The 16,406-nt window shown below is 39.0% G+C and overlaps 1 long non-coding RNA gene across 8 annotated transcripts; it reads left to right on the forward strand.

Moving 5' to 3' along the window:
- The first annotated feature begins 1,439 nt into the window (after nt 1-1,439).
- LOC122038549 lies at nt 1,440-13,488 on the forward strand. 8 transcript variants are annotated; one of them, XR_006127892.1, is made up of 7 exons: nt 1,440-1,898; nt 2,030-2,134; nt 2,219-2,314; nt 10,469-10,548; nt 11,603-12,004; nt 12,146-12,197; nt 13,427-13,488. It is a non-coding gene; the product is annotated as an uncharacterized LOC122038549 (long non-coding RNA). The 8 variants fall into 8 exon arrangements; XR_006127893.1 differs by lacking the exons at nt 1,440-1,898; nt 2,030-2,134; nt 2,219-2,314 and adding exons at nt 9,557-9,592; nt 10,076-10,163; XR_006127889.1 differs by lacking the exons at nt 1,440-1,898; nt 2,030-2,134; nt 2,219-2,314 and adding exons at nt 9,558-9,592; nt 10,044-10,163.
- Nucleotides 13,489-16,406: the final 2,918 nt, after the last annotated feature.

The raw sequence follows: 16,406 nt of genomic DNA on the forward strand, positions 1-16,406 counted from the left end.
TCAATTGATTTTTTTATCAATTGAATCAATTTTTACCTGTACTAAAATGTCAAACTTTTGAGCAAATTAGTCAACTGATTTTCAAATTAGTCGACTGATTTGCTTTCTTTTTTTTATCAAAGTCAATTTTAGATAAAATTGATTGATAAACTAAACTACATCGAATTGATATGAAACTAGTTCCTATATATTCGACTACTTCTCCTCGTTATATTCATGCTCTCAAATATCAATTTGACTTAATATATTAAGATCAATATTTTTTTTAAATATGAATATATTTAAAAATTTTAATTCATATTCAAAAAATCATTACTCTTAATATATTAGGTCAAATTGATATTTGATAGCATGCATATAAACACGAGAGGTAGAGGAAAACATAAAAAAAAATTTATGTCAATCTGAGGTCATTTGATCCATCAACCGATTTTGTCCAAAAACAACTGATGGATCAAATGATCTCAGATTGATATGAAATTAGTTTTCATGTGTTAGTCTACCTCGCCTCATTAAATTCATTCGATTAAATATCAATTTAACTTAATATATTGAGAGCAATAATTTTTTAAATATGAATTAAATTTTTTAAATGTATTCATGTTCAAAAAATTATTGCTCTCAATATATTAAGTCAAATTAACGTTTGAGAGTATGGATATAATTAGAGGAGATAAACGAACACATACGAACTAGTTTCATATCAATCCAAGATCATTTGGTTCATCAGGCTAAATTTGGATAAAATTAGTTGATGGATTAAATGACCTCGGAATGACATGAAACTAATTTTTATGTATTCGAATGTCTCGAATGATTATATATATGCTTTCAAATATCAATTTGACTTAATATATTGAGAGCAATAATTTTTTAAATATGAATTAAATTTTTTAAACATATTTATGTTCAAAAAATCACTTCTCTCAATATATTGAGTTAAATTGACATTTGAGGCATGGATATAATCAGGAGAGATAGCCAAACATATAATAACTAGTTTCATGTCAATCCAAGGTTGTTTGGTCGATCAGTCAATTTTGGATAAAATCGATTGATGGACCAAATGACCTTAGATTGACATGAAACTAGTTTCTATATGTTCAACTACCTCTCATGATTATATTCATGTGCTCAAACATCAATTTGACTCAATATATTGAGAGCAATAATTTTTTGAACATGAATATTATAAAATACGGTGCCCAAATAATAATTAAATAATAAGGTTATTTGACAAATAATCTTATTGGATTTTTCAAGAATTTTTATAAATTTTCTAGGATATAAAAGGAGTTCGTATGACTCGTTTTGAGGGGATGAGTCGGTGGGGCTAGTTGGAGGCCTGTTTGGAACCCCAATTAAGCGGGAGTTGATTGAGAGATGAACTTAGGGTTTAAATAATTAAACCTAGATATATAATCTTATTTCTCCCCTCTTCCTCTTATGCGCCGAACACCTCTCGATTCCTCTCCTCTCCTCCTTCATGAGCGATCTCCGGCCGATCCACCGCCGTCGGCGTCGAGAGCCACTACCCGAGCCGACGCCAACCGAACCCCACTCTTCTCCCTTCTCCCTCACTGTGGACTCGTCCCTGACACTACCCCGTGCCCTAGCCATCCTCACCGGCCGATCTCCTATCTACCCTCTCCGATTCTATAACCTAATGCCACCGAACGCCACCGACGACCATTCGTGCGAGACTGTCGACGACATTGCATCCTTCATTGTTGATGGAGGCGACGCTGTTAGCCATAGATGTAGTGAGCCCTCTATGCTCCCGATCCACCTGAGGTCCTTCTCCCACCTCAGCATCGACGTTGACGTTTCCCCCCTTCGCTTACGTCTCCGGCCGAGGACAGCGAGCAACTTCACATAGTCTGGATGTCGACACTGTGGTAAGGGGTTTGACTCCGATCCATTCATCATTGATTGACGATTAGTGTTGATTGTTATTATGGTGTTCCTCACCATCCTATGTTTTCCAAACTGTGCCCTAATTCTCTAATGCCACTAGCTACCTGCCCAGATCTCAGCAGTGAACAACGGTTTGCCTTGCTGTGAGTAGGAGATGTCAACCCTAGATGTCAACTTTTGTTGCTTACTGTTACTGTCGGAGATGAACGGAATTTGGGTAAGTTTAGTTTAAAAGGTTTTGAATTCAGTCTCGATTTGGATTACAAGGTTAATTAAAAGGATTCATTATTTGGATTGTTAGGTTCGCAAGGGAAGGAGTTAGTGAACAGTAGAGGATCATTGTTGTTGGTTGTGAGCCACATTCAGTGACACCTAGTGGCTAGTGCTAGACTTGGGGGTAAGTCATGTGGAGGTTTGATTATTTTTCTACATTGGGTTTGATAAATGAATTGATGGTGGGGTTGAGTTAGTGGAGATATGAAGTTGTTTGTAGTCATGGATTAAATGGTTTGTTATTTTATTATGGTGCTAGGTTTGGTTATATATGGATCTATGTTGAATTGACTTGTTAGTGAATGGTTGCTATATGAATCAATTAAAGAGTTGATGAGGTTGGGTTAAATCTAATTTAACCAATGGATTTGGGTGAATCGAGGTTCATAGATTGGATTAAGGTTTATCCCTAATAAGGTTGGAGGCTTTATTTAGCTATTTAATTTAGATGGAATTAGCTAAATAAAATATATTGATTTGTAGAACTTTGATTTGAGACGACCATCTTGACCTGGGATTTGTTTCCATTATGAACTACTGATTAAGGCGGGTACGTCTTGCTTTATCTCGTTAGTATATTGTTCTTAGTGCATGAGCTATACCTCCGGATAGTTCCTGTATTTATCTTGACTCCACTCGTATTTTTCCGACGTTTGATACTTCCACTCCTTTGAGCTATTCGTTTCTGTATCTATACAGTCTCTCATTGCTATCTATGATATTTAGTAGATACCAGTTACCATATATTAGATATTAGATATTGGATATATGGATACTGGATACATGTTTACATGTTTTGGATGATGTATGTTTACATACCTTATTGAGCATGCTGGTTTCATGTAGCATACTTGTTTTCTATTTATATATACATGATGATTGTTGCATGCTACACATCATGTCATTGCATGCATGCTGGCGACCATGTCTCCCTTGTGGTTGAGAGGGTCGTTGGCCATGGCCGCACGCTCGGCCACTCATGGGTAGTGGTAGTTGGAGCGTGCTGCTTGTCTTGTCGTGCCCCCCACTCGCACACTCATGGGTAGTGATAGCTAGAGTCGTGGGCAGCAGGGACCCCTGTCGTAGACATAGCTATTCAGCTACTATGCAACTGTCCCCTCGGCCACTCGAGACTAGTGGTAGCTGGAGTGGTGTACAGTCTGTCATTGTACCGACCTCTCGACCATACAGGGGTCATGGTGCAGAGGGGTGGGCGGGAGTGACCATCTGTGCATACGTTGTTATTATTATATATGCTGATTGCTTACTTATGTTGCTATTGTTTACTTATGCTGTTGTTGCTTCCTTATGTTGATATGCTCATATAGGTTGAGATATATACTTGAGGTATATATTTAGACGCAAGTTACTTATTGGTAGTATACTTCACATGATACTCTTGTAGTTATGAGCAGTACCGTAGCAGGTCTATACTATTCCTGACCTTACTAGCCTAGGATATGATTTCAGGTATGGACATTTACTATGATATCATTTTAGTATTTGCTATATTCCCTACGAGACTGTATACCTTTGTATCTCTAGTTCTTTACTATATTCATGCACTATCTGTCTATTAACCACTGAGTCTTTATACTCATGATAGAATTAGAAATGTGCACTAAGGATTATGATGCATTATTGAATACATGAATCATGATTGCGCATTTTGCTTGAGGACAAGCAAAAGTCTAAGTTTGGGGATGTGATGTGCGTAGATTTTATACACTTATTTAGCATGTTTTGATGCACATTCTTATGTTTTATACATGCTTTGTCTATGCACTTTCATGCTTCTTGCTTTCCTTTTAGCATAAATACTTTTCTTTATTCGCAGATCTGCTTGTTGGACCCCGTGGTAGTTTTGATGTGATCAACCAAGTTGGTTAGGTCCTGCTGTGTTTGATCCCTGTGTCTGAGTGTGCAGGAGCTTAGGAGCACAGGAAGTCGAGCGGAAGATGCAGCTAGCGAGAAGGACAGCACGGGAAGGGAGCCGACGGGCTCGGTGCGTCCGAAGGACGAGAGAGCTGCGGAAGAGTACTCTGGTGGGTGTGAAGAGCGTGCGCGGCGTTCGAGGGACGTTAAGCCGGACGGAAGCCTGCTCGAGGAGAAGGCGGGGTGGGTTGGGTGAGCCTATGGGTTGGGCAATCACCAGAAGCGGGCGTCAAGAAACCAGTGAAAAGTGGTAGCTTGGGCGCCTCAGCAGCTTGAGGCGCCTCCGTCATCAGCGCCTTGACCACAAGGCGCCTTAACAATCAATTGACCATTTATGCTCTGGATAAAGTTTTATCCAAGTGGAGGCACCTTAAACCTTGTTGGGCGCCTTGGACCCTCGGGATAGACTTTCCGGGAGCTATATAAAGGCCCTCGGGCTAGGAATTAATATAACTTAAGATCAATCGTAAGCAATTCTAGCAACTAGTGAGCTTAAGTGTAAAGGCTTCTCGCCTTGAGAAGGAGATTTTCTTCTTGCGCTCTTTTCTCATCCCGGATTAACAACCTCCTTGGTTGTAACGAGGTTAAATCCTGAGTCTCTTTTTATTTCTTTTTCGTTTCATAAATTTTCATATTTTATTGCTAATTTAAATTTCAAATAAAATCGAGGAGGGTATAGTTTGTTTTGTTTTTAGCAATTCACCCCTCTCCGGTTTTCGTTGCACCAACAAGTGGTATCGAGCCGATCGCCTCGAAGGACTAACCTGAAGCACTACGATCAAGACAATGGGTGAACATCCATCCCGAAGTTCGACGGAGATTTCGCTACATGGGCGAAAATGGAGGTATTCTTCCCGAGTTCGATATCTTACTATGATGAAATACGATTTTGTAGCTCCTAAAGACAAAGAAGAGTTCAATGGACGAAGAAGGCGGTTCGTGGCGAGCAGGCGAGTTTCACTTGCTCGGTGTTCTTCGCCCGAGGTAAGTCGGATCGGAAGCTACGACTCATGAAGACCTCGGGAGAAATTCCTAGAGCTCACGAAGGCACCTCGGAAGGAAGCTAGCAAGGCGACATTCTTGAACACACTAACAATCTCCGAATGAACATCGGCGAGAAGGTGGCTGACTCTAGCAAGGATCGAGGCGATGACTAACAAATCTTGGCGAAGCAGTGACGAGACTCTATCCGATATCGCTCAACGCCTTCCAGGGACTTGAATGGGCGTCCTTAGTAGATCTTACTACATCTCTAGGACCTTGAGGTAAGTACCTTAGAAAGTTTGTTTTCTACCTTTGAACTTGAGTCTCGGTTGCGAGCCTAAAGTAGTGAAGTCAAACCTCGACGTCGCTCTAGCAAGGAGGGACGATCGATTCAAGCTTGATCGGCCAATCCGGCAGCTTCTGGTAAGACGGTTTAATAAATTTATAAATTCTAACAAATTTAGATTGCGATCGAAAAAGCTCCAGTGAAAAAAGGGTGGTTCGTTGCTACAATTCAGCGAAGAAGGACATATCAAAGACGATGCAAAAGTAAGGAAAGGAGCAAGAAGCTCACTCGACCCAAACACAATCTAAAGGCCACGTGGGATGATTCGTCGTCCTCGGAAGTCGAAGAATTCTGGGACTAGCGATGTGACCGAAAACGTCTAGCTCGAACGTAGATGAAGGAGAGGACCATCAGAAGGAGAAAGCAATGATGAAGGGGGAGCAGCATCGCAAGATGAGGTAAGGTATGTGCCCTAAACTCTAAACAGTCTTTTGAGTTTATTAAAGCTTTGTCTAAAGAATTAGATCAATTAGAAAATGAAAATGAAAATTTAAAATATGAAAATAAAAATCTAAAATTAGAAATTGAGAAATTAAGAAATAATACATGTTTAAAAAGATTTCCAAATTCAAAAATTAAAGTTTATGGAAAATTGAACTGGTACATTAGAAACCATCAGGGTCAACTTATTAGAATACCCAAAAATTATGTGCCCCTTAAGTATCTGAATAACCCTGTAGGTAGGAACCTCTATTGGGTTCCAAAATTTGTGCTTAATTAATTTTTCAAAAATTAAAAGCTTACAGTGAGAAAATTAAACATTGAAATTCTTTATGGAAGTTTTGTTTAAGGAAGTGGTTGTTGCTCCAATAACCAAGAAGGCCTAGTGCCTCACCACGACCTGGAAGATAAAATATTGAAAGAAAATGTTTAATTAACTTTCTGAAAAAGCATTAAACAAAAATTAAATAATGTTTGTTAAAATAAACAAAAATTTCTTAGAATTTTTTTTTAAAATTCTAACTTAATTTTTTTTGGGTTAGAAAATTTCTTCTGGAATATTCTAAAAAATCATTCACTGGACTTAGAAATTTTTTTTTTTTGAACATTTACTTAGGATTTTTTTTTAACTTAGCAATTTTTTTCCAAAAAATTCATTTTTAACTTAGAAAATTTTCAAAAAACTTCAATCTTACTTGAAAATTTTTAAGACCCCATTTTTGCTGTGATCAAAGGGGGAGAGAAAAGTACAAGTTTAGGGGGAGTTAAAATAGTTTAGGGGGAGTTAGAAAATATTTAAAATTTAAATTTCTTTTTATATTTTGTTGTTGCAATTTTACTAATTGCAAAAATTATACTTAACTTGTTAGTTTAGTAATTTTTTCTTTAAAATTACTGTTTATGTCTATTTTTAACCCTAACTTGAACTTGGGTTGATGCACATCAAAAAGGGGGAGATTGTTGGACCCCGTGGTAGTTTTGATGTGATCAACCAAGTTGGTAGGGTTGTGTTTGATCCCGTGTCTAAGTGTGCGGGAGCTTAGGAGCACTGAAGTCGGCGGAAGGCGGCTAGCGAGGGCGGAGCGGGAAGGAGTCGACGGGCTCGGTGCGTCCGAAGGGCGAGAGGCTGGAAGAGTTCTCGGTGGGCGTGAAGAGCGTGCGTGGCGTTCGAGGGACGTTAAGTCGGACGAGCCTACTGGGAGAAGGTAGGTGGGTTGATGAGCCCTATTAGGTTGGCATAATCACCCAAAAGAACGGGCGTCGGTGAAGAAACCGGTGAAAAGTGGTGCCGACTTGAGGCACCTCTAGCGAGCTTGGGCGCCTCCGTCGTGGCGCCTTGACCCTGTGAAGGCGCCTTAACAGTCAATGTGATTTATGCTACGGATAAAGTTTTATCATTGGCCTGAGGCGCCTTAAACCTTATTGAGGCGCCTTGGACCCTCGGGATAGATTTTCCGGGAGCTATATAAAGGCCCTGGAGCTAGGAATTAAAGTATAACTCAGCAATCAATCTAGCAAGCTTCTAAGCAACTACTGAGCTTCAAAAGTGTAAAAGGCTTCTCCGCCTTCAGAAGGAGATTTTCAGCGCTTTCTACTGTCCTGGATTAACAACCTCCTTGGTTGTAACCAGGTTAAATCCCTGAGTCGTTTCTGTTTCTATTTCTTTTTTTGTTTCATTAATTTAGTTGCTGTTATTTTATTGCTGATTTAAATTCTAAGTTGAAATCTGAGGAGGGTATAGTTTGTTTTTGTTTTCAACAATTCACCCCCATCTTGCCTGTTTTCGCTGCACCAACACTTCTCTTGTGCATTTTATGCTTTCAGGAGTCAAATTTAGAGAAGAATTGATGTCCGTAGATGATTCTACAACCAAACGGAGAAGATCGACCTGGGCAATGACTGCCACACGGCCTTGCAAAGGGGAATGATCCCGACCGTGTGGTGATGAGGGGTCATGCCACCCTCCTTCAGCCAACCAGTACACGATCGTGTATAATTACACGGCCGTGTAGCCCCTCTAGTGACCAAGACTGCCCAGGCCGTGTGGTTTCACACGGCCGTGCAACCTTTCCAGAACCAGAAATTGGCATGGTCGTGTGTGCCACACGGTCGTGCAACACTTTTAGATAGGAGGAATGGCCAAGCCGTGTGGTTTCACATGGCCATGCAAGCTAGCAGAGGCAGTACATGGCATGGTCGTGTGACCATCACACGACCATGCAACCCTAGCCGAGAGGAGGAGTGCCCTGGCCGTGTGGATCTCAAACGGTCGTGCCCTGGGTCGTGTGGCACCCAAATTTGCCCCCTCTATATATAGAGCTTCTTCCCATTTGAAGGGAAGGCTCTCCCTTTTGGGAGATAGGTTCTTGGGGTGGTTTCCAACCATTCAAGGGGAGATTTCTGTCCAAGATTTGACTCGGAGAGCACAGGATTGGTTCCAAAGATCACTCACCATAACGAGATAAGCGTTCCTTTCTATTCTCTTGTTCTTGGATTGGACTGTCTTGGATTTTCTTGTCTCCGGTCCTTCCTCTATTCTTTATGGAGTAGATTTCTTATTCTAGGAAGGAGGGAATATTTATGATGTAATTTGATGTAAGAGTCAATGGATTTGCCATCTTCTTGATCCAAGGATATTGCTATGTTTTCTATCAATCTATCTTGTATTGGATTATTGTGTTTTGTGCTTAATTCCCATTCTTGATTGGTTTTTTGTATCTCTTGTGGAATCTTGTAGAGGAATTCGCTAAATCGTATGATCGAGGGGCATCGTGACAGGGCTGCCCCATTCACGGACCTTTTAGGGGATTACCTTTAGGGGTAAAACAAGAACTTGCAAAGAAGTAGGACGGATTGACGTGCTTAATTCTATATCTTAATGCTAATTGATTAGGGATGTGTTTCTATGTCGTATGACCAAGGGGCGTCGTGATAGGGTTGCCCTATTAACGGACCTCACTACAACAAAAATCCTCATAGACATCGATGGAACAACAACGGTTTTAAGCAAAAACCAATGTCTTTGAGTATTTTACACCGGTTTTTCCAAATATTGGTGTCTATGAGCGCAGATTTTCGTTCATAGACATCGGTTTTTTTAGCCGATGTCTATGAGCACCTTTTTTTCGTTAATAGACACCGATTTTAACATCGGTTTTTAAAACCCGATGTCTATGATAAATAAAATAATTTAATTTCCCCCCAATACTTAGTCAAAATTTGTAACACTTCACTTTTCCCTCCAAACCTAAACCTATATCGCACTATCCTTCCCCTTCCTAGATCGACGCCCCTTCCTCTCACTACAAGAAAAAAAATCTATTGTGACATTTTCTATATGACACTTATTAAAAAATATCATTATAAATATTTTATAATGACATTTTTTACCATTAATTATTTTTTTATAAAAATTATCATATTAAACTTTGTATGGTGACATATTATATAAATATCATTATTTTATAAGCATATTAACCTAAACTTTCCTTCCCACTTGATCATTATTTCCTCCCCTCTCCTTCCTTTCCTCTATCACCGCTAGGTTTCTTCCATCTCCTTTCCACCGCTAGGTTTCTTCCATCTCCTTTCCTTTCCTCTTTCACCGCTAGGTTTCCTCTCTCCCACCCCTTCTTTCCTTTCGTATTTGCAACGCACTAGGTTCTTCCCTCTTCGCAGTAAGCAAGGAGTTCAAAGGTAACCCTATATCTTATTTCTTCCCTCTCCGCAGCACCATGCGTAACCTCGCCAGGCGATGAGAGGATGCTTTAGGTGCGGCCACACTCAAGGGGGTCGCAGCCTCTCCAAACCACTAGTTTACTAGCGGTCGATTTGCGAATGGCTGCACGCGAGGGGGTTGATGCCTCACAAGGCAGCCCGTTCACAAACGGTTGCACACGAGGGGGTCTAAGCAGTGGCCTGTAGCGAGGCAACGACATCGTTATCTGCTACTGAAACTCTCGTGTTTTTCCATCTCCATATACTGGTAAGCTTTTCAAGAAGATGGAATTTCACAAGCTAGCAGATATGCTACTGAGGATTCAATTAAGTCATGGCTTAATGAATTACTTTGCTTGGATGTTGCAAGTTACATTCCAAATATCACTATGTTAGTAGTCTTGATGAAAAGTAAATAATTGTTTTTCAGGTCATTCTCTAAATGATCTTTTATTTGTCTAGACTTCCACATCCAAGTGAATGTGCCCTTTACTATGTCAACCGAGATATACTTTTCTAATATCACAAGGAGAGTGAGATATGTTTATAGGTACTTTTATTTGGTTAAATTTGTGCTATTTTTTCATTTATATTACAGGGAATGATTTCCCTTTATGTTGCTTCTCACTACAAAAAGTCACCTAATGACTTACAAGTTACAATTGATGGTTAATGCTCCATCCCATTACTTGTTTGTGTTACTTTGTATTTTATTTCTTAGCTGTAGTTACAAAAAACAAATTGGACTCCTGGATTTAGTAGTAATCTTGACCATACTTATTAAGTTGGGTATACCAATGAGATGTTCTATATGTTCAAGCATTGAACTCATTTATTGTTTATGTCAATTTTCAGGTTTGTCTCTCCATTGTGGAATTCAATGATATTTTTTCTCCTCATAGAGAGAAGACTACACTTGAGCATGAGCCTAGCTTGTAAGTACATGTACAAGTTATAGGAATTGCTATATAGGCTTCAAATTGACTCCTTTTTTTCTTGAAGTCTGTACTATTCCCATTCATTCTTTTCTTTCATTTCATTTGTTTTCCTCTGTATTGTTGAAGGATAGTTCTTGATAGATATGATTATTCTCTTGAGGAAATTTGTTTTTTTACTTCATAAGTCTAAAACATGTTATTATTAGCTTTATGTACCATGTCATGCTTATTTACTACATGCAAATCGAAGTTTGAGAACTCATGTTGCACAAAAGCTTCAATTTAAATAAACTTTGGAAATTTCTGTTGGTAGTCATCCATAAAACGTTTACATGGTTTGATATGATTTTTAGGTGTAACAACTCTGCCAGCTTCAAAAATCATGCCATATTCCTTTTTAATTTCTTTTGAGAAAGAAAAGAATTATTTGGAAAAAAGGTCTTGTTATTTGATGTTTTTCGTTTGTGTTTGCAAGCTTTATTGGTTCTTTGCCTTGAAGGTTAAAGATTGTAAGATACTTTTTTTGGAAAGGTATGTTTGCCATGACAAATCTTTTGTGGAGTCATTTATATTTTTTATAGCAGTTACTTGTTTTGATTTTATGTGCTGTGAATCAGAAAATGTATAGTAAGTTTTTAATGGACATCTAGAAGGATTTTCATCTTCTAAATGATAGTTAATGTTTCTTTTTTTTCAATCATTAATTGTCATTCTAGTCTGTATTAATCAATCTTCTATAGCATATTCAGGATTAGAATACGGATGTTCTCAATCTGTTAATTCACCATCTAAGAAGCAACAATCAAAATACAAGCTTACTTTTATCGACCTATTAACATGGCCCAAGATTGACTTTGTTAACACTTTTCCAAACACTGAAAGCATCTACCTCACCATCCACCATATCCAAGCTTACTTTGTAAATCTTATCCATCAAGTCTTTGTTTATTTTAGCTACAAATAAAAGTAACTTCTTTTGACAGTGTTGGGTCCCATTAATTGATATATTTTCCTTTAACTGTATAAGAAAATACAAGATGTGCCCTTGCAGGTGGTTGCTGCAGTTGGCTTCAAGGTAAGAAGGCCTGAGATCCCAAGTACTGTAAATAGACATGTGGCTGCCATAATTGAGTCCTGTTGGGCCAGGTATAGATATCTATTGCCTGATGCAGGCATGGTTATTAAATATTAACATACTTCTTCACTCGTGCTTCCCCACACACTAACTTAAATCACATGTTGAGCTTCAACGAGCCATGGAAAAGGCCTTCTTTTTCTAGTATCATGGAATCCTTGAAGCCTCTAATCAAGACTCAGTCACCTCAATTGTTACATTCTGATATGTCTAGTATCCAATAGCCAGATGATTGCATATTCCTAAGAGAGATGTGTATTGTATCTATTCTACTTGTCAAAAAGGGTCCCCTTCAAATTTTGCCTGTCAGAGGATCAGGTGCTTTTCAATTTCCACAGTAATGTTCTTGTATGCCCATATTTTGTCAAGAAAAAAAAATCTCCACATTTATCTACAAAAAACATCTGTCTTGAAGTAGCATTTTGTTTAATAGATCATATTGATTTGGTTTGTTTGCAGTGCCAATGAAGCTGCTGCCAGTTTTCATTGCATCACCGCCAACATGATCGATGTAACGACCCAATTTTCCTTATGCTTAGTTGAAAATTAGTATTCCAGGAAATACCCTAGATTATTCAGATGATATGCTCATAGTATGCAAATTTTAGTGCTTTATTATTAGAGATACATGAGCAGATTTTCTAGATTCCATTGCATGCCTGGTAGTTGAATTTGTTTTACTTTCACAGCATGCTTAAGTCCTCATTACTACTTGCTTAGTTGGGATATTTCACAGTTTGATCTTCTATAGCATTTCTAAGCATTTCTTAAATTGCATGCTTAGCTTTACTTTCACAGCAGGTTTAAGATGATTTATTTCCCTTTGCCATTAGATGTGCACGGTGATACTTTCTAGTCTCTTTTGCTATTAGAATATCTTGAGCATGCAATTATTAGTTTCTTTGCTATTACATAAGCATGAGTTTCTGTCTTTAAGAACTATAAGCAAGAAAGACTAAGGTCTAGACTTGATTTCAATTACTGAAGATTGAATATCAAAAGCGCACACAAGGTGTTTGCTTAAATGCCAAGTAAGGGCAAGTATAAAGAAGTTATAGTTAAAAAGAAAGTATTTTACTTTTAATGGCATGTACCGGACACGAGGTCCAGGACACAAGGTCCATTGGGTGGGCTCCTAGATCACCCCTAGGCACAAGATCGCCTAGAATTACCTTAGTAGTTTCGGGATTAGCTACCTCGACTCTTATTAAGGATGCGCGTAAATTGGTACAATGTCGGGCCCAAAAGAAGTTTATTATTATTTTGAAGTATTAAAGTATAAGTTTTGAAATAAATGAAACAAGCTTCAAATATGTTTAGAATTAGAAAGTTTAGTTTCTCGTTGTTTGAAGCATTCAGTAGTAGTTTTATTTGTTTCTTGCTATTAGATTATTCAGCATGTTTAGTTTTATTTGCTTTCAGCATGCTGTTATAGTTTTATTCTTATAAGCATGTTTAGCTTTACATGTTTAGTAGTTTTACATGTTTAGTAGCTTTACATGTTTAGTAGCTTTACATGTTTAGTATGCTTCTCTTATTGGTTTATAAGCATATTTAGCTATACAATGATTAGCATTTCAGTTAGCATGATTTCCTTTGCTATATATGAGCATGAGTAGTTTTATATGTTAGCATTCAGATTTAGCATGTTTTTATTTATATACATGCATATCGAGTTTTTGTGAGTAGATAGCGCTCACTAAGCTTTATGCTTATAGACTGCATTTCCTCCTACTGCAGATAAAGGGAAAGAAAAGATACAGTGAAGGAAGGCGACAAGGAGATGCAAGAGGAGTGTGTGATGTGTGGACTATGGAGGTCCTTGGGACTTAGCTAAAGAACTCATTTAGTTTAAGAATTTGTTTAGTTTAATTTCTTATTAAGTTGATAAGAAAATTATGTAGTAAGAAGTTATGTTTCCGTTTTCATTACCTGCATGATTTGATTTATTAAACTGCGTGGTTGTGATTAGTTTTCATCTCTTATTAAATTGCATGGGTCTTTGATATATTTTCCTTTGTGTGAGTATATGTATTATGGAAAATGGTCGTGATACGGAGACTCTAGAAATTTTTGGTAGGGTTTTCCATGTGATTTTTAATAACAATTAAGTAGAGTTAGTAGATAAGTAACGGTCACCTCTAAAGAGTAGTAGTAGTAGTAAGAAGGGTGGTGAATTCTGGTTGGTATCGGCGGTGTTCCATTCTCCAAGATCACACACATATCAAGATCATCCTCGTCTCCAAGTAAGAAAGTATTTAAAATTCTTTCTTTATTCTGCTTTCCTTATTATTAACTGCAGTATAGAGTATTTGTTTTTACGTGCTTAAGTAAGATAGAAGATTTTGTTTCCCTTTTCTTTATTCATATATATATATATATGATTAGAAAGGGTTAGAGAAGCTATTTAGTCTTTTTCCTCTGCATAATTGGATGTCAAGAAGAGGACATCCCCGTACCGTTTATACTGAGAACCAAGATCAGGAGAACGAAGAGCCCAGAACTCCTGGGCCTATTCTCTCTGAAGTTGTTACTCAACTTCAGAGACAAGTAGCGAGCAGTAGCAAGTGATTGTCAATCTAATGACCAATCAAAAGCCAGCTCCTCCCACTCCCCCAACCATTAAGGTGGAGACCCCAGTGGTGACTGAAGACCCATCAGTTGCCCTGGAAGTCGCCACAACACCTAGAAGACAAGAAGCATACCTCATCCAGTGGCTGAAGCTGAGGTGGGAGAGGATCGAGATCGGAGGGCAGCCAATCAGATGACTGAGCACAATGGAGCTTCTTGACTGACCAGAAGTCGAGAAGGGTAAGTGTGCCTCTTTTTGCCTATCTGGAGATGCTTGTATGTGGTGGTAATGAGTTAAGAGTAAGAGAGTAGTCAACCAGATGAGCTGGGTTGACTTCGAGACAGAATTTTACGAAGAAGTCTTCCATCAATGGATCACCAATAAACAGTATGAGAAGCTTATGGAATTTAGACCAAGTGACCTACCAGTAGAAGAAGCGGTTAAAAGATTTAACAGGCTAGCTCACCTTTGCCTAGAGTTAGTAAGTACTGTGAAAGAACGAGTCAGACTGATGTTCCTAAGGCTAAGACCAGAAATAACACCTAATGTGAGTAGTGAAGCTCACCGACCATAGAATGGTGAAGAGCTGGTCAGTAGGGCATTAGTGAACACTATCTGAATGACATCAAGGCATAACAAACGCAACACAAGCTAGTCAAGATAGAAGACAAGACAGTGGGGGGAACAGAGACCCCAAACAAGTAATCAGAACTGGAAGGACAAAGATAACAAGAAAGACCCAAGCAGGAAGATGTTCGGGTAGTCTGTGAGTATCCAGAAGTATTTCCAGAAGGGCTACCTGGACTACCTCCCAACAGAGAAGTGGAGCCTTTGAGATTGAAGAACAACTTCAGGAGCTGCTTCATTCGCCCTAGTCACTCACCTTGGGGAGCTCCTGTGTTGTTTGTCAAGAAGAAAGATGGATCTATGCGAATGTGCATAGATTACAGAGCTTTGAATCAAGTGACCATCAAGAACAAGTACCTCCTTCCTAGGATCGATGACTTATTTGATCAGCTGAGAGGGGCAACAGTGTTCTCAAAGATAGACCTGCGCTCTGGGTACCATCAGCTGAAGGTGAAAGAAAGAGACATACCTAGAACGACTTTCAGGACCAGATACGGACACTACGAGTTCGTAGTCATGCCTTTTAGTGTGACTAATGCACCCGCAATTTTCATGGACCTGATGAACAGAGTGTTCAGAGAATACCTTGACAAATTCGTCATTGTGTTCATCGACGACATTCTAGTCTATTCCAAAACCCTAGAGGAGCATGACACGCACTTGAGAATAGTTCTGCAGACCCTTCAACAAAAGCAGCTCTATGCTAAATTCTCAAAGTGTGGATTCTGGGGCGTTTCTAGGTCACATCGTTTCTAGAGAAGGCATTCAAGTGGATCCAACCAAAGTAGAAGCGGTCAGCAAGTGGAAGAGACCCAAGAATGCTAGGAGATCAGAAGCTTCCTTGGTTTAGCTGGGTACTACAGGAAATTCGTGGAAGACTTTTCCAGAATAGCCTCTCCACTTATAACCCTGACTAGAAAGAACAAGAAGTTTGAATGGTCAGACAAATGTGAGCGAGTTTCCAAGAATTGAAGAGATCCTGACAGTTCCCGAAAGTGACAAGAGTTTTGACATCTACAATGATGCTTCCAAGATGGGCTTAGCAAGAAGAAAAAGTTATAATTTATGCTTCCACAACTCAAAGATTATGAGAAGAACTACCCCACTCATGATCTTGAGTGGCAACTGTGGTCTTTGCACGAAACTCGGCGACATTACCCGTATGGAGTCCAGTCAGAGTCTTCACAGACCATCGAGTATTAAGTACTTCTTCATCCAGAAGGACTTAAACATGAGACAACGTAGGTGGCTGGAGTTGGTCAAAGACTATGACTGTGAAATCCTCTACCACCCAGGCAAAGCTAACAAAGTGGCGGATGCACTAAGCCGAAAGTCCAGTGCATCCTTGATGTCCTTGTCATCATTAGCATTGCCACTGCAGAAGGAGTTGTCAGATTTTAGACTTGAAATTATATATGGGCAACTCTTTGCATTGACTCTAGAGTCAACCCCGCTGAGGATATACAGAGAAAGCAAAGTGAAGATCCCGATATCCAGATCAAGCAAGGATACAAAAGAAGA

This window comes from Zingiber officinale, chromosome 1A (genome assembly GCF_018446385.1).
Source record: "Zingiber officinale cultivar Zhangliang chromosome 1A, Zo_v1.1, whole genome shotgun sequence".
NCBI classification, from domain to species: domain Eukaryota; kingdom Viridiplantae; phylum Streptophyta; class Magnoliopsida; order Zingiberales; family Zingiberaceae; genus Zingiber; species Zingiber officinale.